Raw genomic sequence first — 27634 nt, 5'->3', positions numbered from 1 at the left:
CATCCTTTTGGCGGTTCCCGGGCAGCCTCCACTGCACCTGTTGCTGGAGGTGGGAGCGAGGGCGGCGCCTGTGGCGGCGACGCGGACGAGCTGGTGGCGGGCCGCGGATAACGGGACTGCTGCCCGGTGCCTGCCGCCTGCACAAGGCTGCGGCTTTGCATAGCTGCTTCCAAAGCTGCCATCTCAGAGAAGGGGAGACTAGGATGAGCAGAGCGAAAAGTTCCTATTTTTCCCCTTCTCCCCAGTTGAAATTCAAACTCTAGTTTCAAAGTTGGCCCAGAAAAATAATTGGGCAAGAACTGTAGGCGGTCGTTAGATAAAACTTCTTTGTGGGAATGTCGAGATAACTTTAAAGGAGTCTTGTTATTGTTCCAGATAGCTACTGCGTCAGGGAATTTCAGTAAATCACACTGTTGTCAAGGAGTTTGAAGTTAGCATAGAGTGTAAAAATTCCTTATGTATATACACACACATCTTTTATATTTTAAATTTCCTGAACTATTTTGGATTTTTTTCATTGAGGGAATAACTTTAAGGTACGACATTAAGTTGTATATAACTTGTATAAACTAACATCTTACAAAATCTATAGCCTTTAAAAATGTACATAATGTGTTTATAAGTAAGCTGCACATTCTTAGAAATTGGAATTAAAATTTTAATTCCTGACAGGAAAAGCTCAAAATATATCTTAAGTGACTTGGCATTGAGCTTTACAGCCACCTTCCATTCCTGAACTGAAGTTTCTTTCTTTGTGAGTCATCTATCCAAAGAACTAGACCAAAAAAAAAGAAAGAAAGAAAGAAAGAAAAAAAGAAAGAAAGGAAGGAAGGAAGGAAGAAAGAAAGAAAGAAAGAAAGAAAGAAAGAAAGAAAGAAAGAAAGGACATTAAAGAAGACAGTAGACGTTTAATCAGGACGCTGGTACCAGACTTTAGTTCTGGGTGATTTCCTAGGCTAAGAAGTAAACTCTTACCCATTTACAAATACATTCTGAATTGTTAAAATAAATGCATGTGATTGCATGTGACAGAGAATTACATCCTACTTCTGCCACCAACTTAAATCACTTTTGACATGAAAATGTTCTTCAGGATTTTGTTTCTTCACTTATAAAATAAAGCTGTTTATGCTAGGTGATTACCAAGATTTAGTCCAACTAAAAATTATGTAACTCAAGATTGTATCTGTTTTAAAATACAATGACTATATTAAATGTATCCAAGCAAAGTTGAATAATTGAATGATCTTATTTCCATGATGAATATGTATAGTTCATTCCTTATTCAGAGACGTTAGTAGTGAGCTCCTTGACGTCCTTCATAAAGACCTTACTTGACATATGTCCTCAAAAACTGAAGAGTAGTATCCCAGTTCCCAAACAGTGACACTGAGGCTGGGAACATTCAAGATTCCTGCTTTAAATCTCCAGTTATGAAGACCTGATCAATGGTTCTTTTTGAGTGCTTTCAGACTTCTATTATGCTGAATATTAGGAACACCACCTTAATCTGCCTATAGACTTTAGAAGTCTGACTACATTGTGTCCACAGTGAGACAAAGGCTAACTATGTGAGAACTTCAAGTCTTGATGCCATTAGATACAGGGATAAAGAGTTAGTTAAAATTCTCAGTATTTAAGAAAATAATTTAGTTTTATGCTGTTGAATTCCTATTGTATTCGATGTCATAGAATAATAATATGAGATATTATTTGGGGCACAAATGTTCTTATAGAAATAAAACCAATTGTTGGAGACTATGTGAAGGATCAAAAGGTCATGTTACACCAAAGAATGTCAGCTGGTTTTTCCCTTGGAGGTGGCCATGCTCAAGACAAGGAGGGACGCTGTGCGTGGGAGAAGGGGCTTCACAGCAGTTAGCTGTGACCAAAGGCTTTGTTTACACCCTCATGAATAGCAACGATGTGCTGCTTTTGCCTAGTGTACACAGAATGCCAGGATTCGACTAATCCCTTTACACAGATCAACTTTATAATTAACCACGAACTCTAATTTTGATTTCCATATGAAGAAACTAGGGTAGAAAGGTACATGACTACAGTGGAACTTAGAAAAGCTGAGAAGCAGTTAAGGTCACACAGTCTATTTTCATTTTGGTCAGCTGAGCAATCCCTTCATCTGGTAACTGTTAACGGGTAAACTTGATCGTTAATTTATTATCTGACTCAGATGCCACTTCATGTATGCCCTTGCTGTATTGATGTCCTTTCATTAAAAAATGTCACGGTTGAGCCAATTAGAAAGCAAAGCCTTTAAGGACAGAACCTGTTGTGTCTTTCTCTACAATAGATGTAGCGAAGTTGCTAACCAGTTGAGTCAATGGCCTGTTATTTGCCTGCACCCACTGATTATGCTAATGTAGCATGTATGAGATGGTTATGGTGGAGTCACCTTTGCTACTTTCTGGAGAGATGGTTCAGTGACTCACAGGTCCTGTGGATGTACTGAGGTCCTTACACCATTTTGTTAGGTTATGGAATAGTCAAGATAACGTAAAATCAAGTAGCAAGTTCAAACAGTACAATAAATAAAAGTCACCGAAACCTCCCTTATTCAAACACAGTGGAGAAACTCACCCAGAGAGATGCTTTTCACCCTCTAACTCCTGTTAAGTCAGGCTGAGAGGTCAATGCTTTATTGAAACCATTTATGCTTTAAAGTTCTTTGGTTTTAGTGTTCTGTCATTTCCGGGGAGTTTACATGTATCAGTAAAAGTCTTTGTTGGGAAATGAGGATAAGCATAGCACTAACAAGCCATGCACAATGGAACAATATGAGAAATTGACTTCTCCTGCTTGTATAGGCAAAATCTTTGTATATTGGGAGGGCTCCCCATAAGCTGGGTTGTCAGGCCACACAGGAAGTCTCTGCACCCCAGGTCTGTTGGCCTGATTGTGGTGTAGCAGAAGAGGGTGGAGCTGGAGCCCAGGGGAAGCTTGGTAGCACAAAGGCTGTGTTTCCTGAGTCTGCTGTGACACACTATCCACTTTAGAATGTACTAGACCAAGTCCCTCCCCCAGCTGCTGGGCAGGTGGTCACAGGCCCTTCTCTTGTGCAGTCAGGCATAAGGCTGGCTGTACCTCAGAAGGGGGCAGGGTGCTGATAGGATGTTTCTCACTCACTATTAATGATTTTGAAAGCCTAGAGGGAACCTTTTGTATAGTGGGGAATATTGGCTGTTGGAGTAATTGTCCATAAATGAGCTTTGACACAGTACAGAATTATTAAATTATAAGAAGGAGGCTGGATTCTCTTAGAGGTAGTGAGAGCGTTCTCCATGTACGTACCAGTGTAATTACATTGAAAGGGTGTTTTAAAGAGTGTCTTTTCTATTAATTTTATGAATTTTTTATTGAATACTTTTCCCTAGATGAATTTTCTTAGTTTATATCACATACTTGAGAATGGAGTCTTTTCATGTTTTCTTTATTAGGGGCTTAGCATGGCTTTGAGCCAATGGTCTGTTCACATCTTGGTAATATCAGCATATTTGAAATGCTGAGAAAGGCTAAGTACAGTTCCCACATCTTAAAGGTTATGGAAAGAACTACCTTTTATGAATAGACTTCAAATAATTCTCAGCAAGCCAAGGGTACAGACGTGGAGTAAGAATGCATTTCATTCTCTGAAGTACAAGGTCCCCTGTCTTCTTTAGTTTTCCTGAAAGGCAATTAGCATTTCAACTGGCGCATTTGGTTACATGCAACCAAGTACTTGGGTTTATAGTTTGCTCTCTGTCTGAGGGCTCAAGTGCTTGGTGTTCTGTAATCCTCTCCAAGTAGCCTTCTCCCCAGCATCGTTATTGTGGCTGGTCTTAGCCAACTAATCAACAGAGAGTTTGCCTTCAACTGTAGGGTGCCACAGGGAAAGGAAAGTGAAATGCCAAGGGACTGAGGGGATCATAATTATAAATAGCCTTCTTTACTTGTTACACAGGTTGGAAGATACAAAATAGCCTTATATAAAAGAAAACATAACTCCAAAAAAAGCTCTTCTGTGTGATGGTTGATTGTTCATCTCTGCATGCAACATGCACCACAAAAGGGGATATTCCAGCATTACTGAACTAGGATGACGGAAAATTAACAATGAATACACTTTTTTAAAAATACCAACTTTACTCTCTTTATGCAAGAGCTATACTCTGTAAGTGGGTATGAGTCAAAATGGAAAGACTGTTAAGTGTTCTAACAAGTGAACGATGCTCTGAGGAAAATTTTGAGAAGATTTAAGATTTTGAGTCTCTGTGCTAATTGGAAATAGGATTCTGTTAGCTTCTTTAGCCATGGATTTTGATAATTCAGTAATATCACTATGATCCACCCCTCTACCTCACACCCCTCTGAAGGAAACACTGTGTATATGATAACTCTCCTGTGAGGACAGTCAGTGATGTTAGTCTTTACGTAGTGGGACAGCAATTGGCTTCTGCCTGTCTTTGCATGCACCACCGCATTTGCATGTTTGTACTTATGCAAATTATTTGGAAATAAAATGATATCCTTACTCTTCAGATATTGGGCAGCTGAAAGAAGACATAGAAATGCTACTTTTAATAGGATCCTTGCAGGTAACCTGTTTAATTTTAAGAAACTCCATGAGATACTGGAGTATTTTCAGTCTGCGCTTAGAAAGCTCTATCTACAGCTGGCATTAGAGCTTTGGTGTATTAGCTATTCAGCTACTGTATTCCTACTGCTGCTGTGTGGACAGACGTGCATGGAGAAGCCACCTGAGGACAAGTCAGCTAGAGTTGGAAATGCTGCAGAGACATAGGAGAGACCATGCCGACCGGTCAAGGAGTGGGCTTGGGAATATGCCAGATCAAAGGCAAGAAACGTCTAGGTGTCTTGTCTCAAACCTGGTATATGAATAGTAATCTAGTGTATGACTAGAGCACTCACTTATAATTTATTATGTTCCTTCTACTTTGTAACTATTATGCTGCTGTAAGATCTCTGTACTGTTGTGTGTGTGTGTGTGTGTGTGCGCCCCCGTGCTCTGTACTGTTGTGTGTGTGTGTGTGTGTGTGCGCCCCCGTGCGCGCGCATCCGCACCATTTTACATTCTTTTGTTTCGGCAACCTATAGATATTTATTCCTTTCATCTTTGCTAATTTTTTTTTAATTTTAAGAGTCCTGTTAGGTGTGAAGTGTGGTTTCCGTGTAGTTTTGATCAGTCTTTCAGATTAATAGTGACTTTTTTTTTTGTCCATGCGGCTCATATCTTTCTTTGGGGAAATATTTCTCCAAGTCCTTTGCCATTTTATAACCTTGGTTATTTGCTTACTTTTATGGAATTGTGGAAGTTACTGGAGAATTTTGGAGAATTTCTTATGGCATTTATCAATGTTTTCTGCCAGTGTATAGACTTCCATTTTTACTTTCTCGACAGTGTCCTCGTCCTTTGGGAGCCTGTGACGGAGCTAATATGTCAATGATTTACATAGGTTTTCTTAAGTTACTCGTGATTTGGTATCATATCTATAAAATCATTTCCTAATCCAAGGCCACAGAAATTTATTACCATTAGTCTCAGCTTACTGTTACAGCTTTCTCTCTTACATCTTACTACATTTTGCATTAAGAATTTAGGGTTTATTTCCATTTGGGTGTACAGTGTTTACATGGCATTTGTTGAAGAGATTATGATTTTTGTCCTCCTAAGAAAAAGCATTTAAGAAAGGTAGCTGTAACATTGTACTCATAACTTATTCACATTTAATATGACTACAGGTATCATAGGGTTAATCCCATCCCCTTTCCTTGGCACCTCATCTGCTCCTCTTTTTTAAAAAGGCCTTCAAGTTTAAAAAGACATTTCCCCATCAGTGTCTCAGCCTCGCGGTTGCTTCCTTTATTCTGTTCCTTCTGTTGACTTTGTTGGTTGCCCAGGGCATCTCAGAACTCTAACCTGTAACAACCATGTTCACTATTAAGCTAAGTGTGTGCAGAGCTTTGCAGTCAACCCGCCATCGCCACCAGCAAGCCCACATTGCCTGCGTGTCTTAAATACTGTTGTGGATTTTATGCATTTCTCTTGTGGGAACTTTACTAGTAGTCTCTAATTTTTCATACTGATTCAATTTACTTTCTAGTGCCCTTCATCTTACTCTGAAAAATCCTTTCTCGAAAGGAGAGTTATGAGAAAGAAATTCTCTTAGTGTTTGTTCATTTGTGGATTATTAATTTCATCTTTGATTTGAATGGTATTTTCCCCCTGAATTCTTTATAGTCTGTTTTATCCAGCACTTCGAGTTCATCAGGAATTCTTTCTTACAGGAAGACAGATGTAAACAGGATCTCTCTGCGAGTATGGCTTCTCACTGCTTGCAATCGTCTGTCTTTGTTGCTTCTTGCAGCTTGGTACTGGTTTTCTAGATACCTGCGGTCTCTTTGTGCTCACCTTCTTTGGAATTCACTAAGCTGTTCTCGCAGATCCATGTTTTACACCAAACTGTGAACCTTTCAGTCATCTCTCCTTCAGTTACCCCTCAACACATCTTTTCTCTTTCTTCTGGAGCTCTAAATGGTTTTAGTGTATTTAATGTGTACAGTAGGACTGAAGTAATTTATTTTTCTTCATTGATTTTCGATTCTTAAGACTAGAAAAATTTCAATCATCTTCAGGTTCAATAATTTGCTCTGCTGCTCTTAAGCCCAGCGTCGAGGTTCTTTCCTAAGCTTAGTTTGTGTTGCTTACTCATCCCTGCGCCTGTGTGTTGGCTGTAGTTTTTATTTACGTCTGGTAGGTTTTGCTGTGTTTGAAAAAGGGCCATTTTAAGTAATACAATATTAAGTTTGTAAATAAGCTTTTGAACTTGAATTTCTAGTTAAGTTGTATTTCTCAACTCCAAAATTTCTATTTTCCTTTTCTTTTCTTTTTTTAACTGTTTATTCTTCTCCATTGGTGAGCGTGATGGCTAATGTTGGATGTCAACTTGATGTACCTGGGAAGGGGAAATCTCAGTTGAAGAATTGTCTCTATCAGACTGACCTATGGGCATGTCTGTGGAGAAACAGCTCTGCCCACTGTGGGCCCTACTATCCCTGGGCAAGTCGTCCTAAGTTGTATAAGGAATGTAAGCAAAAAGCCAGAGGGAGAAAGTCTGCAAGCACAGTCTTCTGCCATTTCTGCTTCAGTTCCTGTCTCTACTTCTTGTTTTGGGCTCTTTCAATTGTCACTGAGAGATGTCAATGGCTGTAACCTGTGCAGTGAAATAAATCCCTTTCTTCCCAAGATTGGGTTTGGTCAATGTGGTACTACACCCATAGAAATCCACATAGCACAGTAAGAAATTGTTCTCCTGTACTTGTTTTAGTTGTGTAGGCATGGTTTCCTAAGTCTTTGGAAAGTGTTTAAAACTGATATGGTTTTGATGTAGTCAGTCCCACATCTAGGCTGTTCTGTAAGGTTAGTTTATATTGGTTACTCAAACCTGAGTCTGTGTGTTGGCTGTAGTTTTTATTTAAGTTTTGCTATAATTGAAAAGTGGCCATTTTAAGTAATAAAATCTTTTGCATTAGTAATCACAATGTCTTGACTGTTTTTGTAGATTTTTTTTGATGATCTATTTAGTGACTTTTTTGAAGTAATTTTAAAGTTTCTGTTCTTTTTATGTGTGATCACTATGTCTCTGCTTGGTTGGTTGTTCCAGTGAATAACTGGACAGAGATTTCCTGAAATACTCCAGAGCAGTAAGTAGGTCTCCCATTTCTGAAGAACTCTGTGAGCATGCTTACTGTTCACATGGACGACTGCTACAGCTTTACCTCAGCCTTCACTTTCTCTTCTCACAAAGCCAGCCAGAGGAAGAGATGTGCGTCTTCACAAGGCACTCAGAGAATGCATGCAGCCCTGAGCTTGTGTTTGGTTTTCAAGACTGCGTCAGAAATTGTCAAAACCCCTGGGACATGTGAGCAGTCACATATACATGCACACATAAAATAAATAAATTGAGAGACACTGAACATCCAGAGGGGGCTTCCCCTTCTCAAAAGAGAAGGGAAAGGGGGGTTAGGGGAGGACTTGCATGAGGGGGTACTGGGAGGAGAGGAAGGGCTGATAATGAGTTGTAAAGGTAATAAATAAATCTAATAAAAATAAATTTAAAGACACTGTAGCTGTCTCCAGACACACCAGAAGAGGGCATCCGATCATATTGCAGATGGTTGTGAGCCATCATGTGGTTGCTGAGAATTGAACTCAAGACCTCTGGAAGAGTGGTCGGTCAGTGCTCTTAACTGCTGAGCCATCTCTCCAGCCCTAATAAAAAATTTTTTAAGAAATGTAAAAATAATATAGTAATTGTCTTTTATCAATACTTAAAACTTTCCCCTTGGGAATTACGGGAATCTTTCCTGTTCCTCTTGTGCTTTCGTGATGTAAATTCCATTAGTCCTCAGTAGCATCATTGTAGACTTTCGGTAGCTACCTCCCAGACCTTAGTTCTCTAGCAAACCTTGGCTCGTTTTCCCTGAGAAATGATGCTGGAGACAAATCTCTGGGCATCAGTGATGCTTGTAACTACCGAGTGGTTCTGTTTCTAGGTCATTTCAGTGGGAAACAGCCAGGAACTGTCATGTACTTAACGCAGTCATGGGATGAGAGCATATGTGAACCAGCTTTATGTAATTCCTTTCTCATCCATAGTTATTACTTGCTGGGTCACATAGTACCTGAAAGCCTCAAAAATGCATAACACAGCAAAATATGGCTCTAAAGCCTATATTCTAAAGCAGAATAATTTGGTGTTAACATGATATTGATATTATTGAGGATGCTGAATGAAATGTAATCTTACTTTGCAATTGTATTTGCTGTTACTGTTTCTCTATCAAAGATATTAAAAAGTGTATTCTGACTATATCATCATTTGATATACCCTTGGGCTTTTTTTCCTATCTATCTATCTATCTATCTATCTATCTATCTATCTATCTATCTCTATCTATCTATTTATTTATTTATTTCGTATTCACTTTACATCCTGCTCATTGCCCCCCCTCCTGACCACCTCCACTCACCATCCTTACCCCCTCCCTTTGGGTATCCTACCCCTCTGCCGGGCACATCAAGTCTCCATGACACTAGGTACATTCTCTCCCACTGAGGCCAGAAAAGGCACCCAACTAGAAGAACATAACCGACATACAGGTAACAGCTTTTGAGATAACCCTCCACTCTAGTTGTTTAGGACCCACGTGAAGACCAAGCTGCACATCTGCTATGTATGTTTGAGGAGGCCTAGGTCCAGCCCATGTATGTTCTTTGGTTGGTAGTTCAGTTTCTAACAGCCCTAAAGGTCCAGGTTAGTTGACTCTGTTGGTCTTCCTGTGGAGTTCTTATCCCCTTTGGGGTCCACAATCCTTCCTCTTGTTCTTCCATAAGAGTCCTCAAGTTCCATCCACTGCTTGGCTGTGGGTGTGTATATCTGTCTGGGTCAGCTGCTAGGTGAAGCCTCTCACAGGGCTGCTATGCTAGGCTCCTGTCTGCAAGCACAATGTAGCATCGTTAACAGTGTGAGGGATTGGTGCCTGTCCATGGGATAGGTCTCAAACTGTGCCAGTCACTGGTCAGCTATTCCTTCAGTCTCTGATCCATCTTTGTCCCTGCATTTCTTATAGATAGGATAAATTTGGGTTCAAAAATTTTGTGGGTGAGTTGGTGTTCCTTTTGCTCCACTGGGGTTCTTGCATGGTTACAGGAGGTGGCCAGTTCAGGTTCTATATCCCTAATGCTATGACTCACAGCTAAAATCACCTCCATTAATTTTTGGACACCTGCGTTATCCTAGGTCTCTGTCTTGTCCTGGAAATGCCTCCCCCACCTCCTCACCCCCATCAGTTGCAGATTTCCATTCCTTCTCATTTCCATCTGGCCATCTTTTTTGTCCATTCCCATACCTGACCCTGAAACGCCCCATTCCCCTCCCCCCCATTCCCTCTCCCAGCCAGTTCTCTCCCTCCATTTGTCTCCTATGACTGTTTTATTCATCCTTCTAAGTGAGATTCAAGCATCCTTGCTTGAGCCTTCCTTCTATTTTAGCTTCTTTGTGTCTGTGGAGTGTAGTACAGGTATTCTGTATTTTATGACTAATATCTACTCAAAAATGAGTACATACCATGCATATTCTTTTGGGACTGGGTTGAGCAACTGACTTATGGGCTGGTGGAACATCTTTTGGGTGTATGCCCAGGAGTGATGTAGCTGAGTCTTGAGGTAGAACTATTCCAAGTTTCCTGAGAAACTGCCAAATTGATTTCCAGAGTAGTTGTATAAATTTGCAATCCCACCAGCAATGGGGGAGTGTTCCCCTGCCTAGCATGTGCTGTCTCTTGAGTTTTTGATCTTAGTCATTCTGACTGGTGTAAGATGGAAGCTCAAAGTTGTTTTGAGTTGCATTTCCCTGTTGACTAATGACTTTGAACTTTTCTTTAAGTGCTTCTCTGATATTTGAGATTCCTCTGTTGAGAATTCTCTGTTTAGCTCTGTAACCCACTTTTATTTTTATTTTTATTTTTGGTTTTTCGAGACAGGGTTTCTCTGTATAGCCCTGGCTATCCTGGAACTCACTCTGTAGACCAGGCTGGCCTCGAACTCAGAAATCCGCCTGCCTCTGCCTCCCAAGTGCTGGGATTAAAGGGGTGCGCCATCACTGCCCGGCTGTATCCTATTTTCAAATTGGATTATTTGGGTTGTTGGTGTCTAACTTTCTGAGTTCTTTATAAAATTTAAATATTAGCCCTCTGTCAAATGTAGGATTGGTGACTTCCCCAGTCTGTAAGTCACTGATTTGTCCTACTGACAGTGTCCTTTGCCTTACAGAAGCTTTTCAGTTTTATGAGGATCCCTTTATCAATTGCTGATGTTAGAGCCTGAGCTATTGGTGTTCTGTTCAAGAAATTGTCTTCTGTACCAATGCCTTCAAGGATATTTCCCACTTTATCTTCTTTTTAAATATTTTAAATATTTTATTAAATATTAATATTTAAAAATAAATAAAATAAAATATTTTATTAAATATTTTAAATATTTTATTTAAATATTTTATCTGTTTAAAATATTTTATTGAATATTTTATTTATTTACATTTCAGATGTTATCCCCTTTCCCCATTCCCCTGCAACCCCCTATCCCACCCCTTCCTAGTGCTTCTATGAGGGTGTGCCCCCACCCATCCACCCACTGTCACCTCCACACCCTTGAATTACCCCACACTGGGGCATCCTGCCTTCATGGTACCAAGAACCTCCTCTCCCACTGATGCCCTAAAAGACCATCTTTCCAGACATATATGACTGGAGCCTTGAGTCTCTCCATGTGTGCTCCCAGGCTGGCTGTTTAGACCCTTGAAGCTCTGGTTGGTTGGTATTGTCATTCTCTCCATGGGGCCGCAAAACCCTCAGCTCCTTCAGTTCTCTCTCTAACTCCTCCTTCAGGGACCCTGTGATCAGTTCAATGGTGGGCTGCAAGCATCCACATCTGTATATGTCAGGCTCTGACAGAGCCTCTCAGGAGACAGCTATATCAGCCTCCTGTCAGCATGTACTTCTTGGCATCCACTACAGTGTCTGCATTTGGTGACTGCACATGGGATGGATCCTCAGGTCAGGCAGTCTCCAGACGGCCCCTTCTCCAGTCTCTGCTCTATATTGTGTCTCTGTATTTGTTCCCTTGAGTATTTTGTTACTCCTAAGAATGACCGAAGTATCCATACTTTAGTCTTCCTTCTTCCTGAGCTTCATGTAGTCTGTGAGTTTTATCTTGGGTATTGTGAGCTTTTGGGCTAATATCCACTTACCAGTGAGTGCATACCATGTGTGTTCTTTTGTGACTGGGTTACCTCACTCAGGATGATATTTTCTAGTTTCATCCATTTGCCTAAGAATTTCATGAATTCATTGTTTTTAATAGCTGACTAGTATTCCATTGTGTAACTGTACATTTTCTGTATCCATTCCTCTGTTGAAGGACATCCGGGTTCTTTCCAGCTCCTGGCTATTGTAAATAAGGCTGCTATGAACATAGTGGAGCATGTGTCCTTGTTATATGTTGGAACATCTTTTAAATAGGGTTATTTGGTTGTCTGGAGTCTAATTTCTTGGAGTTCTTTGTATATATTGGATATTAGCCCTCTATCAGATGTAGGATTGGTAAAGATCTTTTCCCAATCTATTGGTTGCCATTTTGTCCTATTGACAACATCCTTTGCCTTATAGAAGCTTTGCAATTTTATGAGGTCCCATTTGTCAATTTTGATCTTAGGGCATAAGCCATTGGTGTCCTGTTCAGAACTTTCCTCCTGTGCCTATGTGTTCGAGGCTTTTCCCCACTTTCTCTTCTATTAGTTTCAATGTATCTTTTTTTTGTTTTTGTTTTTGTTTTTGTTTTGTTTTGTTTTGTTTTGTTTTTTTCCAGACAGGGTTTCTCTTATTAACCCTGGCTGTCCTGGAACTTACTCTGTAGATCAGGCTGGCCTCGAACTCAGAAATTCTCCTGCCTTTGTCTCCCAAGTGCTGGGATTAAAGATGTGTGCCACCACTGCCCAGCAATGTATCTGGTTTTGTGTGAAGATCTTTTATCCACTTGGACTTGAGCTTTGTACAAAAACATGAGAATGGATCGATTTTCATTCTTTTACATGCTGACCTCCAGTTGAACCAGCACCATTTGTTTAAAATACTGTCTTTTTTTACACTGAATGGTTTTAGCTCCTCTGTCAAATATCAAGTGGCCATAGGTGTGTGGGTTCATTTCTGGGTCTTCAATTCTATTCCATTGATCTTCTTGCTTATCTCTGTACCAATACCATGCAGCTTTTATCACTATTGCTCTGTAGTACAGCTTGAGGTCAGAAATGGTGATTGTCCCAGATCTTTTATTGTCAAGAATAGTTCTCACTATCCTGGGATTTTTGTTATTCCACATGAATTTGAGAATTGCTCATTCTAACTCTGTGAAGAATTGAGTTGGAATTTTGGTGAGGATTGCATTGAATCTGTAGATTGCTTGCGGCAAGACAACCATTTTTTTTTATATTAATCCTTCCAATCCATGAGTATGGGAGATCTTTCCATCTTCTGAGATCTTCTTCAATTTCTTCAGAGACTTGAAGTTCTTTTCATACATATCTTTCACTTGCTTGGTTAGATTCACACCAAGGTATTTTATATTATTTGTGACTATTGTGAAGGGTGCCATTTCCCTAATTTCTTTCTCAACCTGTTTATCCTTTGAGTAGAGGAAGGCTACTGATTTGTTTGAGTTGATTTTTTATCCAGCCACTTTGCTGACTTTTTTTTTTTAAATCTGGTTTAGGAGTTCTCTGGTGGAAGTTTTGGAGTCACTTAAGTATACTACCATATCATCTGCAAATAGTGACATTTTGACTTCTTCCTTTCCAATTTGTATCCCTTTGACCTCCTTTTTTGTCTAATTGCTCTGGCTAGGACTTCCAGCCCTATATTGAATAGGTAGTGAGAGAGTGGGCAGCCTTGTCTAGTCCCTGGTTTTATTGGGATTGCTTCAAGTTTCTCTCCATTTAGTTTGATATTGCCTACTGGTTTGTTGTATATTGCCTTTACTATGTTTATATATGGGCCTTGAATTCCTGATCTTTCCAAGACTTTTACCATGAAAAGGTATTGAATTTTATCACATGCTTTCTCAGCATCTAGTGAGTTGATCTTGTGGTTTTTTCCCTTTGAGTTTGTTTATATAGTGGATTACATTGATGGCTTTCTGTATATTCAACCATCCCTGCATCCCTGGGATAAAGCCTACTTGATCATGATGGATGATTCTTTTGATGTGTTCTTGGATTTGGTTTGCAAGAATTTTATTGAGTATTTTTGCATCGATATTCATAAGGGAGATTGGTCTGAAGTTCTCTTTCTTTGTCGGGTCTTTGTGTGGTTTAGGCATGAGCGTAATTGCGGCTTCATAGAACAAACTGGGTAGTGTTCCTTCTGTTTCTATTTTGTGGAATAGTTTGAAGAGTGTTGGTATTAGGTCTTCTTGGAAGGTCTGATAGAATTATGCACTAAAACCATTTGGTTCTGGAATTTTTTAGGTGGGGAGACTTTTAATGAGTGCTGCTATTTCTTTAGGGGTCATGGTACAGTTATGTGGTTTATCTGATCCTGATGTAACTTTGGTACCATGTATCTGTCTTGAAAATTGTTCATTTCATCCAGATTTTTCAGTTTTGTTGAGTATAGGTTTTTGTAGTAGGATCTGATGATTCTTTTGAATTTCCTCAGTTTCTGTTGTTATGTCTCCCTTTTCAGTTCTGATTTTATTAATTTGGATACTGTCTCTCTGCCCTCTGATTAGTCTGGCTAAGGGTTTATCTATCTTGTTGATTTCCTCAAAGAACCAGCTCCTGGTTTTGATTCTTTGTATAGTTCTTTTTGTTTCTACTTAGCTGAATTCACCCCTGAGTTTGATTATTTCCTGCCATTTACTCCTCTTGGGTATATTTGCTTCTTTTTGTTCTAGAGCTTTCAGATGTGCTGTCTAGTTGCTAGTGTATGCTCTCTCCAGTTTCTTCTTTTAGTCACTTAGAGCTATGAGGTTTCCACTTAGTACTGCTTTCATTGTGTCCCATGAGTTGTGGTATGATGTACCTTTATTTTCACTAAATTTTTAAAAGTCTTAAATTTCTTTCTTTCTTTTTTGAACAAGTTATCATTGATTGGAGTGTTGTTCAGTTTCCATGTGTATGTGGGCTTTCTGTTGTTTTTGTTGTTATTGAAGGCCAGCCTGGTGATCTGATAGGATTCATGGAATTATTTCAATCTTCTTTTATCTGTGGAGTCCTGTTTTGTGAATAATTATATGGTCTATTTTGGAGAAGGTACCATGAGATGTTGAGAAAAAGGTATATTCTTTTGTTTTAGGATGAAATGTTCTATAGATGTCTGTTAAATCCATTTGGCTCATAACTTCTCTTAGTTTCACTGTGTCACTGTTTAGTTTCTGTTTCCATGATATGTCTATTGATAAGAGTGGGGTGTTGAAGTCTCACACTACTATTGTGTGAGGTGCAATGTGTAGTCTGAGTTTTTTAAAGTTTCTTTTATGAATGTAGGTGCCCTTGCATTTGGAGCATAGATATTTAGAACTGAGAGTTCGTCTTGGTAGGTTTTTTTCCTTTGAGGAATATGAAGTGTCTTTTTAAAATCTTTCTTGATAACTTTTGGCTGAAAGTCGATTTTATTTGATATTAGAACGGCTATTCCAGCTTGTTTCTTGGGACTATTTGCTTGGAAAATTGTTTTCCAGCCTTTTCCTCCGAGTTTGTGTCTGTCTTCATCACTGTATGCAGGAAAATGCTGGATCTTGTTTAAGTATCCAGTTTGTTAGTCTATGTCTTTTTATTGGGGAATTGAGTCCATTGATATTAAGAGATATTAAGGAACAGTGATTGTTGCTTCCTGTTATTTTTGTTATTAGAGATGGAATTATGTTTGTGTGGCTATCTTCTTCTGGGTTTTTTTTAAGAAGATTACTTTCTTGCCTTTTCTAGGGTATAGTTTCTCTCATTGTATTGGAGTTTTCCATCTATTATCCTTTGTAGGCTGTATTTGTGCAAAGATACTGTGTAAGTTTTCTTTTTCATGGAATATCTTTGTTTCTCCATCTATAGTAATTGAGAGTTTTGCTGGATATAGTAGCCTGGGCTGACATTTGTGTTCTCTTAGGGTCTGTATGATGTCAGTCCAGGATCTTCTGGCTTTTATAGTCTCTGGTGAGAAGTCTGGTGTAATTCTTATAGGTCTGCCTTTATATGTTACTTGGCCTTTTCCCCTTACTGCTTTTAATATTCTTTCTTTGTTTTGTGCATTTGGCGTTTTGATTATTATGTGACGGAAGGTTTTTTTTTTCTGTTCTAGTTTATTTGTTGTTCTGTAGGCTTCTTTTATGTTTATAGGCATCTCGTTCTTTAGGGTAGGGAAGTTTTCTTATATAATTTTGTTGAAAATATCTATTGGCCCTTTAAGTTGGGAATCTTCACTCTCTTCTATACCTATTATCCTTAGGTTTGGTCTTCTCATTTTGTCCTGGATTTCCTGGATATTTTGTGTTAAGTACCTTTTACATTTTCTTTGACAGCTGCGGCAATGTTTTCTATGGTATCTCCTGCACCTGAGATTCTTTCTTCTATCTCTTATATTGTGTTGGTGATGCGTGCATCTATGACTCTTGATTTCTTTCCTAGGTTTTCTATCTCCAGGGTAGTCTCCCTTTGTGATTTCTTTATTGTTTCTACTTCCATTTTTATGTCCTAGATGGATTTGTTCAATTCCTTCACCTGTTTGGTTGTGTTCTCTTTTAATTCTTTAAGGGATTTCTGTGTTTCCTCTTTAAGGGCTTCTACCTGTTTACCTGTGTTCTCAGATTCTTTGAGAGTGTTATTTATGTCCTTCTTAAAGTCCTCTATCATCATCATTACAAGTGATTTTAAATCTGAATCTTGCTTCCCTGGTGATATGGAGAATTCAGGACTTTCTAGTGTGGGAGAACTAGGTTCTAATGATGCCAAGTACCCTGGGTTGCTGATGCTTATGTTCTTGCTCTTGCCTTTCATCATCTGGATGTCCTTAGTGCTACCTGCCCTGTCTCTGACTGGAGCCTGTCTTTCCTATTATCTTGGTTATTTCAGAACTGTGTGGGGTGGGTGTTACTATGAGAGTTAGAGCTGTGGCCCAGGATCTGCTCAGTGCTAGGGCCCAGACAGGAAGGAACCAGTGCTCCAGGCCAGGAGTGAATTCCTGAGTCCTAGTGGGTCCCAGTTACTCCCTGTTTGGGGGGAGGGGGAGTTTCTGTCTCTTTACCTAAGATACTGCCAGGGTTAGAGCTCCTGGGAGGCCCACTTCATCTGGGTTTTGTGTGATTGGGTGCAGATCAGCTGCCTGGGATCTTGTAAGGAGCAGGCCCTTAAACAGGACCGACTCCATTTTGTATAGGAAATTTGCAAAGACAGGTCTGATACTTGTAAAGGCATGTCTGGTACTTGTAAAGACAAGTCTGGAAATGATCAGAGCCTGGTGATAACCAGACAGGAGTGGTTATTAGCCGTACACATCACCAGTAACGCTAAATAGAACATAAAAAGAGGAGCCTGTCCGGAGCACTTCATCACACTTGTAGCCATGACTGGCTAATGTGATCCTCCGGACAAAGCCTCCCCAGCACCTGGTCATCAAAGAGTTAACCGAGAGACCTACATGTCCAACTTCAAGCAGAGAGACAGTGCCCCCAGATTAGTGATCAAGCACCCTGTGAGGTCAAATTAGCAATTCAACTATCTGAATGTGGCAGCTTGACCCTGCCTTCATGGACTAGAACCTGTAACCCGACACCATCAAAAGGACTCTGGTCATATAATCCATGAATGAACGATGTGTTTATTGCTATGTTTTTAACTTTGGTAATTAGCAACTTATTATTTGTGTTCATTGTGCATATTGATAGAGACAATGCATAGGACATGTGGCAATATCTTGTTGTAGCAATAGTCTTAGCATTTGTGATAATATATTGCTTGCTGTACATCATTAAAAAGTAACTAAATTCCCAAACCTCTGTCTCTCTGGCGTACTCTCTCTTCCCTCTTGAGGAGCTTATGATCTCACAGTCAAATCCAGTATATGATCCCTGAGTGGAGCAGGACCTGTTGCTCCTCTCCCAGAGGGGGATTCTAACCCCTTATCAATAGCCTGCTCGGAACAGATAAGAGCCCCTGCTCAAGACAGGTCTGCTCAGTGCTAGGGCCCAGACTGGAAGGAACCAGTGCTCAGGGCCAGGAGTGAATTCCTGAGTCCTAGTGGGTCCCAGTTACTCTTTGTTTGGGGGGGGGGTTGTGTCTCTTACCTAAATGCTGCCCAGGTTAGAACTCCTGGGAGGCCCACTTCATCTGGGTTTTGTGAGATTGGGTGCAGAGCAGCCACCCAGGATCTGCTCAATGCTTGGGCCCAGACCAGAAGCCCCTTACTGCTTTTAATATTCTTTCTTTGTTGTGTGCTTTTGATGTTTTGGTTATTATGTGACGGAAGGAATTTCTTTTCTGGTCTAGTCTATTTGGAGTTCTGTAGGCTTTTTGTATGTCCATGGGCATCTCTTTCTTTAGATTAGGAAAGTTTTGTTCTATAATTTTGTTGAAGATTTTTACTGGCCCTTCAAGTTGGGAATTTTTACTCTCATCTATACCTATTATCCTTAGGTTTGGTCTTCTCATTGTGTCGTGGATTTTCTGTATGTTTTGGGTTAAGAACTTTCTGCATTTTGCATTTTCTTTGACCATTGTGTCAATGTTTTTTATGGTATCTTCTGCACCTGAGATTCTCTCTTCTATCTTGTTGGTGATACTTGCATCTATGACTCCTGATCTCCTTCCTAGGTTTTCTATCTCCAGGGTTGTCTCCCTGTGTGATTTCTTTATTATTTCTGTTTCCATTTTTAGATTCTGGGTCATTTTTTTCAATTTCTTCACCTGTATGGTTGTGCTTTCCTGTAATTCTTTAAAGGATTTTTGCATTTCCTCTTTAAGGGCTTCTACTTGTTTATATGTGTTCTCCTGTATTTCTTTAAAGGAGTTACTTATGTCCTTCTTAAAGTCCTATATAATCATCATGAGATGTATTTTAAAATCAAAGTCTTGCTTTTCCAGTTTGTTGGGGTATCCAGAGCTTGCTGCGATGGGAGAGCTTGGTTCTGATGATGCCAAGTAGCCTTGGTTTCTGTTGCTTATGTTCTTGTCTTTGCCTCTCTCCATCTGGTGTTAGCTGGTCCTGCTGTCTCTGACTGTAGCTTGTCCCTCCTGCAAGCCTGTGTGTCTCCACTCCTGGGAGACCAGTTCTCTCTGGGAGGAATTTGGGTATGGAGAGCTGTGACACAGGGTCAGCTCCGGGGTGCAGACAGATATCTGAAGGAGACTGTCCCTGGCTGTTCCATGGTTCCTGTGTCCTGATGGCTTTGGGCGGGTCCCTCTTGGGCCAGAAAGTGAGCAGAAGTGGTGGTCTTACCTGTATTTGTGTGTTAAGAACTCTGGCACTTGGTTACCTTTGGGTACCAATGGAAGGATCCTGTTCCAGGCTGCTCCTCAGTTCCTGTGTCCTGAGGGCTCAGGGAGGGTCCCTCTGAGTAGAAGTGGTGCTCTTACCTGTGCTCTCAGGTATGTCAGCACTCCCAACGTTATTTGGGTAACCTTCTTGACATTCTTAACAAGAGGGAACCCCAACAAAGGAACTATCTTCATCAGATGTGCCTGTCAGAATGTCTGTAGGGCATTTTCTTGATTGTTAATTGCTATGGCAGGGCCGAGCATACCACCAGCAATGACATTTCTATATGGTTAAGCCTGGGATGTTTAAGAAAGGTAGCTGATTCTATGCCTGGAAGCAAATGAGTAAGCAGGGTTCTGCTGTTATCTGCTGTAGTTCCTGTCTCTAGGTTCTTACCTTGGTTTCCTGTCTTGGCGTCTCTTGATGATAGATTATAAACTGTAAGCAAAAACAAATCTCCTTTCTTTCTAAGAACATTTTAGCCAGTGTTTTATCACAGCAACACAGAGGAAGCTAGGATGGTCAAGATGGAAGCAGCAGAGATGTGGGTATCTCCGTCCTCACCAGACTGTTCTTCTCCTGTGTCTTTGCCTGCTAGGGTGCAGATGCGCCCCACACACTGGTCTGAGTTCAGGGTGCCCATTAACATCTATTACAGTCTTTCTTATACTGTTGTATACAGGTTTGCACTGGTTCCCCTTTTGTCAGATCTGTGGGTTCCCCATGCTTCCCATTTAGCATTTTGCTATGATGGCTGTCCTGAGTTACGAGAGTTTAGGATGCAGTTGTCTTCGCATTTGGTCTCTTGACTCTGGAAACTGAAGGTCTGGAGGCTAGAAACTGACTACATAGTTTGCAGGGATGGACCCGCCTCTCACCTCATGTCTGTGCTGGTGCCGCAGCTGCTCTTCCTGCTTAGTTTCGATGGTTGATGCAACTTATGATGCAGTATGCAATCACCGTTATGAATCTGGGGATATGAAAAGACTGGATTAGAAGTCAAGGCTGGCTCTGCGTCTCATTATTGCCTCCTGTTTAGGAGGTTGCTGAGAGGGAACACTGTAGGAACCTTCAGTGTTTCTCGGAGAGGCTTCATGGTATCTGTGGTAGGATGTCTTCTGAGCCCTGCCAACAATGCTTTCCATTGTTCTGTAAAATCAAATTTCTGGGATGATGAAGAGATAACAGCTCACAAGCTGATTGTGTTTGTGTGTACATGGATATCTTGTCATGAAAAGTAATTGTACCTTTCTGTATGAGCTGGGCTGAGGAGACATTGGGAGGCTCCAGTGAGAGAAAATTCTCTGCCAAAATAATGGTGTGTCCTTTGACACTGTGAAGAAATTTAGACCTTGACTGTCAGAGCCCCTGATGATTTATAAAAAAAAAATGCCTGCAAGTCTTTTATTTTTTTATTTTTAATTAATTAATTAATTAATTAATTAATTTTGAGATAGGATTTCTCTGTGTAGTTCTGGCTGTTCTGGAACTCGCTCTATAGACCAGGCTGGCCTGGAACTTGGAAGTTTATTTTAAAAGAGGTGATTCTTCACATTTTTAAAAAAAGATTTATTATTTTTGTATGTGTTTGTGCATGTGTTCATATGTATGCATGTGTGTGTGTGTGTGTGTGTGTGTGTGTGTGTGTGTTTGTAAGCAGAGACCAGAAAAAGATCTCTTGGAGCTGAGGTTATAGTCAGTTGTGAGCTGTGTGACATGGGTGCTGGGAACTCAGCTGGAGTCTCTGGTGGATCAGCATGCAGGTCCTCTTCACTGCCAACCATCTGTCCAGGGCCTGGTTATTCACCTTTCAATTCTTGCCAGAAGTAGTCTGCTGTGATCTTCTTTTTTTTTTTTTTTTTTAAATATTTATTTATTTATTTTATTGATGAGTACACTGTAGCTGTCTTCAGACACACCAGAAGAGGGCATCCAATCTCATTACAGATGGTTGTGAGCCACCATGTGGTTGCTGGGATTTGAACTCAGGACCTCTGGAAGAGCAGTCAGTGCTCTTAACCGCTGAGCCATCTCTCCAGCCCCATGCTGTGATCTTCTTTATAAACACAACTTGCACTAAAATGTATTCCTTTGGCCTCTGGGTTGAAGCGTCCAAGTTCACCATGCTTTTCTCTTTTTTTTTACCTGTGGTAAGCACAGTCAGCCTCTCTAGGAAGCACGGCCCCTTTTCTCAGTAGAACTGGAGTGTTTCCAACAACCAGATGCAGAAGAGACTTCAGAAGAATTTCAGGAAGAAGTCACTCTTTCTATGTAGCTATATTGAATCTTGGAGGAGAAACACAAGTTTTATTTCACTGGCTCTGATTAGAGCTGTGCTGAACGACCTCATTTCCAGAAAAAAAGCTAAAATCAAAATATATGTGAAATGATAGGATTACTACTCATGAAGAGTTGTAGGTGAAAAACTTTAGATTCTTAAGGACATAAATTTCTTGTTTTGGAAGTGGTGCCATCTAATGGTGGCTCATGAAGTCTTAAGCACTTGGTCCTTATTTTTCGAAAGAGTGAAGTCTTCATAGCTTTTCTTCCACCCTGATGGAGAAGTTGCTGACAGCTGTTGGCTGCTGCCGGGGAGAGCAGTTTTCTTTGTGGAGTGCTCCCTGATAGATCAGCTCACACTCACGAGTACATGAACAGCATGAACTGGACCTGGGTTACATGACAAAAGGTCATGATGCTGTGGGTGTGTGGTGGACAGGAAGCGATCTGGCAGAAGTTAGGGGAGCAAATAGAGGTGGATAGGATCGGATTTATAGTATGCCTGTGTCAAATTGTCAAAGAATTAATAAAAATATTCAAAAGTCACATATAACTTAGCTGTACCTTGACAGTTCCCATCCCACAGTCAGATTTGTCACTGTGTGGACAAACCTGCATTTACCTCATTGCTTCTGATCTTGCCTCAAATACATCGAGTACTGAGACTTTTATCTCCCCTTTGCAGAACTGGGATAGAGAAAGCATAGTGGAAGCCCACGAGCCTCCAGCCCCATGTAGCTCTGGAGTCAATGCTTTGGTAGAAGGTTCTTCTGCGGTGGGCAGATGTGGCCCAGTTAGGAGTGGGGTAAACGGCCTTTTCTTTTGCATCTTTTGAGGATTCATGCCAATGGGCACATTTGATATTATTGCAGAATCTTAATCTCAAATACTGTGGAATGAAGTTAGGAATCAGAAGCAACAGTCCCAGGATTTAAAAGAAATCTATTTGAACCACAGATTCACTTATTTTATGCAAAAAGTATTACTATTTCAGTCTAGACCAAACCATTCATTCAGGTAGTGGTTGGAAGATCAAAGAGTTATCTGTGTCCCAGGGTAATTTCATGGTCATGGCTGCTTTTGGAAAAAAAAATCTCCAAGTCCAATGAGCAGAAGTTTACAAATCTGACTCATGCGAAATGAAGTCCTTCCGAGGGCTTTATTACCCAACGAAGTAGCTCTCTGTTAATATTGTCCCACGAGTCCTGGAGGCAGACATGAACTCAATGTGAAGCTTTCTGGGGTTAAACTGGTTAATGTGATGCCATCTCCCCTAATATCTGTGACCTAGTGAGCATCTGTTACTTCAGGCAAAACTCATTTGTGCTTTTACCTTAGAAAAAATTGCAAGTTTCCATGAAGCATGAAGTTTGAGATCTTTTAAATCAGTAGTGAGCAAGGCTTAATTAAACATAGTGTGTTTCTTTAATCTTTGGTTGTACCAGTGTCCCTCATGGTGTTGGAAGTATTTGCCACATGATGGTTTTTGGAAACTGCAAGGTTAAGTTCAATAGCAGTATTACAAAAAAAATGACTAGTTTTTTTTTTTAATACTTGCCAAATACAAACAACTGAGATCAAGAATTCTTAAATGCTAAGTAATTGATGAAGTGGATGGCGAGCTTCTCTTGTTCCCCTGGAGTAATTCTATAGTTCTACAGCTCCCCTTAGGAAAGGTCATAGATTGAAGTCATTCTAAACGTGAAAACCTTGCTTCATTGGGATCATATTTTCAGTACTAATTGCCTGGTGATCATCCTGTGGGAAGATGCTTGCTAAGTCACTGATGACAGAGAAAACCACCACACACCCCTCTAAATACACTGCCACTGTTTAGCTTTCCCAGGACATGTCTATCACTCCCAGATTTTGTACAGTTGCTTTATTCGGAAACTGGAAAAGGCAGAGTTAGCTTTCAACATGAAAGACAATTTTCTTTCATTTTCTGGTGCTAAGGATCAGATCCAGTATTTTAGGCATGCAAGGCAAGCATCTAGCTCTGCTCCACATATCAGCACAGTTTTTAAAAATAGAAATTGATTATTGTAAAAGTAATTGAATTCTTATTGTAGGTTTATAGCTTTCAAAACCTACTTTAATAAGGGTTCTCAAACACTTTAACCTCCCTTATAGCCCACTGACCAAAGGTAGGGAAGGAAGACAGCTAATAGAACAAGGGACATGTGGACCTGTTTAGAAGCAGTTTTTTGGAACAATTCCAATCTTCATTGTCAGCAGTTCAGTCCACTGTCAAAATGTCAAACACTAATCAGCGGCTGCAGCTAGATCCAGAAGAAACCGTGAGGCTCCACTGATCTGAATCCGAGGAGCAGCAAAAAAAAAGCCAGAACACCACTAGAAGCTCTTTGGTGCATCTCTCTCTATGAAGTCATGACAAGCAAAGATTAGAGAAGAAAGCAAGGCAGACCAATGCCAGAGTATCATCAGCAATGACCAGTGTTTGTGAGGCCCAGTGAAGACCAGCAAGGTGAACCAATGCCAGAGCATTGTTTGTTGGATTATACTTACACTCTTTCCAAACGTCATCTGTCCTCTCAAGCATTCTCTCCAGAACAACATTCTATGCCCTTTCACCAGCACCTTCCAGAAACACACCACGTGTCTGTTCTCAGCAGAACATCCTCTCATAACACAGCTTCCAGAGAAATATCACATGTCACAACTGAGTCTCCAAGATACCAGAAATTTCCACTTCATCCTATGTTTAATTGTACACTGTTAATGAGGCTAAAATTAGCCTTTTATAATTGTGACAGTAGAATTATATACTTTGTAGTCCTTACATATGCACGTTTCTGAAAATTCATTTTATTTTTTGTCTCAGAAATTATTTTATATTTTTAACTACATAAATTGCTTCTGTCATGTATTTTTTTAGTCATTTCTTTATAACAAATCTCCAATATTATATTTTTGATTTATTTTCCCCCAACATAATAGCCCTATTAATTATTTAGGAATTTCATACCATGCACTAAAGGGCATGTAAAAATTTGATCAAATCTAAGGAAAAAGGAACCTGAAGCATTAGTCATATTTAGAATAATGTTATTAAGTAATGTTTGGTCTGAGTTTAATCAAATGGGAATTTTCATACATTGGATTTTTAGTATGATAGCAGAGAATGTTCTTAGTCACCTTAAAACACAGCATTGTGCTTTAGTGTACTTATGACTGCCTGCAAAGGAAGCTTCCTTTTCATGGCTTCGTTTCATCTCTTTTCTATTCAAGATTATTATCTATGAACATATTTATTCATCTTTCTTACAGTGTGAAAGATAGAAGCGCCCAGAATGCAGTTACCAATGATGCCACACAGTTTGAGGCATCTCCAGTCATGCCTGTGTTTTCTTTTGTATAATCTCAAAACTCATTGATGTGGCACAATTTAAAATAAATTTCCTGAGGTAAACATAAGATCTGGGTGTGCTAATTGCCTGGGAGGCTGTGAGAACCTAGCATTTGAGTTCTCTGGTCTCTATATGAAGGATGCTGTCAAATAGTTAAGATATAAGGGGAACTGCAGGATCATAAATGCTCTAAATGATCATTAGGGTAATAGGGAGAAAACCTTCAGAAGGTCTTGGCAGTTTTGGTTATTTTATATGACTTTCACGTATTTGAATGGTTGGAAACATGTAGCATGATCAGTCTCTCATTGCAGAAGGAACATGTAACTTTTAGAGATGAATCTAAGGCAGTAGAGAGGGTTTCTGCATAGAGACTGCAGGAGTTCGATCCTGCCTGTCCAGCGACACAGCTGAGTGACAGTGTGCCTTTCCTGTGCTAACCTGTCTGTGCCTTACTTAGCATGAGGTCGGTGGTTCTTGACCCTCTATAGAGGTCTTATGGGAACTGTGTGCGTTCATGTGTATAAAGTACTCAGATAACACTGTATAAATAAATATTTGCTATTGCAATACTACTAGGTCATTACATTTTTTTTCCCATTTAAGATACATGGAATCTTAAACTACATCACCAGAATAGGTAAAATAAAATAAAATAAAACAAACAAACAAACAAACAAAAAACACAAAGGTGAAAGCCTGTGGTAAGTTTCCATCTGTGACTTGAAAATTTCAGCAGTTAACTTACAGCTACAGATGTGGGCTTTGACATGGCCCCACTGAGACCTCTTCCTCACAGTTTTGAGCAGTATGTTTACCTGTGTACCCAGTGAACTCTGCAGTTGAGTTAAAGGAAATGAGTAGTTTTATAAACTGCGAATCCCTGGGACTCAGCCTTGATCTCCTGGGTCAGAATTTTTTTCTAAGTGTCATTGGCTTTGTATGGATTGCCGGGTTAACACGGGGCAGGTTCGAGAACTGTGTGATGTGTGTACCATCTCCTTATGCCGTCTTCTTATGTTCACCCTTTTCCACCTTTGCATTCAGATGACCATTTGATTTCTGCAACTCAGGTTCTATGCTAGCACATATTTAAGGACTAAGTTTTGTTTTTCTCATAACATAGCAGACCTAAGTCGCTCTCTCCTGTCACCTGGGTGGCCCCTGTTTATCTTCCATTCCTTGGTATTTTTATTATCCCTCGGTCATTCCTTTCCCATAGTTTGTCAGTGTTGGTGTGTGAAATCTCTCTGGCTTTTGAATCCACAAAAGATCTTCTCTACTTCACTATAGTTTAGAAACAGATGGGGGTGGGGGAAGCCAGGGCCCTGGCATTTCTGACCCCTGGTCTGTGCTTGTTCCCTGGACTCCATTTGAACTGTGTCTCCATTTGTGTGATTTTACAATTAAGAGGCATGTGAGACATCACCCAAGTGTGTGAGACTGTTTGTCAGAATACACTACATGGGGTGTACTCCAACCAAACTTTAAAATACTTCAAGGAGTTATACATTTGGTACTCCTTAAGTGTAGCCATGTAGAAATACCGCATGTGTGACATGTCGTTGCTTTTTGACTCCTGGAGTAGGTGACGTGCCTGTGCTTTGGGGCCATCCTATAGAATGCACAAATGTGTTACTTCTGTGTGGCTGGTCACATAGATCCATTGGAATCTTAATGATCTGTGAGGTAAATTGCTCTCATTTTTAGAGGTACATCTACATCACAAAACACCAGTTCTCCTGTGGGGCAATGGCAGGGCTGTGCTTTTCAAAGCTCTTGAATCTCATGCAGCTAAAAGCGGGAACAACATTTCTGTTCCACAAACACATGGACTGTAGTACAAAGAAAGAAATAGGAATTATCAAAAGCCAACAGCTTTGGCTGAATTTGCTTATTCTAAAGCAATGTTGACATTGTTCTAAGAAGTGTTAGTACTTTAGCCACTAAAAAAATAGGAAAGAAATTTAAGCCTTGGAAATTTACCACTTTGGAAGGATTAGCAGTTTCAAGTAATTGTTTTTAAAACTTAGGAAAAAGTCAAGGAAAATGCAAACATCAACCAAGACATCAATTAATTTTAAAGGTTAATTTTGGCTATTTAGTTTCAGCTGTCGCTTAGCCACTTTATTTGGAAAAGATGGACTTAGTCGCTTTTCCATGGTGCTGCTTGGGTTCTTCTTGGATGAAAGGCTAAGTTTCAGTAAGTTAAAAAAACAACTATTTTTCCATATTTTAATAAAATAATTTGTATTAATGTGATAGCATGTAAAGTTTTGATACATGTATACATTATAATGTTTAAGTCAGATCACAGATTTATCTTCCTTTATGCTTAAAGCACTCAAAATTCTAGCTTGGTAAAGTAATATTTTTATTATCTGAGAATTTTATACGATGTGTTTGGACCATCTCCACCCCTCAACTCCTCCCACCTCTCTCCCCTTCCCTCCATGTCCACCAAATTCATGGTTGGTTTCTTCCTTACATTTCCTCGATGTGTGTTATCCCTACTGCTCCTGGATTGGAGCTTGCCCTGGAGTGTGGTTGACCTACCAGGGGTCACATCATTAAAGAAAACAGACTGTCCCCCTCTTAGCAGCTATCAAATGTCATTAGCTCCTCAGCTAACTGCGGGATTTCATGCTAGCCTCCATGCCTCCATGCTGGGATTTTGTCAGGCTGAAGCTGGAACAGGTCTCCCGACTGTTGTTATAGTCACGGACCTGTACAGCTGGCCTGTTGGGTCTGAACAAATATTGTACACTCGAAGCTATGGACAAACGCTGTATACTCGAAGCTACCCACCACTTCTGACTGTTGCCTCCTAAACAATCTCTCCTTCCCCTTTTCCAGGGATCTGTGAGCTTCATGGGGCGTGGGGTTGTAAT

The 27634-nt window shown here is 40.1% G+C and overlaps 1 protein-coding gene across 1 annotated transcript in view; it reads left to right on the top strand.

Moving 5' to 3' along the window:
* The window catches only part of Adgrv1 (adhesion G protein-coupled receptor V1), a 543344-nt gene that overhangs the window by 23127 nt on the left and 492583 nt on the right, over positions 1–27634 (top strand). The window lies entirely within an intron of this gene.

The sequence above is a fragment of the Grammomys surdaster genome, unplaced genomic scaffold (assembly GCF_004785775.1).
Source record: "Grammomys surdaster isolate TR1022 unplaced genomic scaffold, NIH_TR_1.0 126391, whole genome shotgun sequence".
NCBI lineage: Eukaryota > Metazoa > Chordata > Mammalia > Rodentia > Muridae > Grammomys > Grammomys surdaster.
This window is presented reverse-complemented; position numbering and strand designations above follow the sequence as displayed.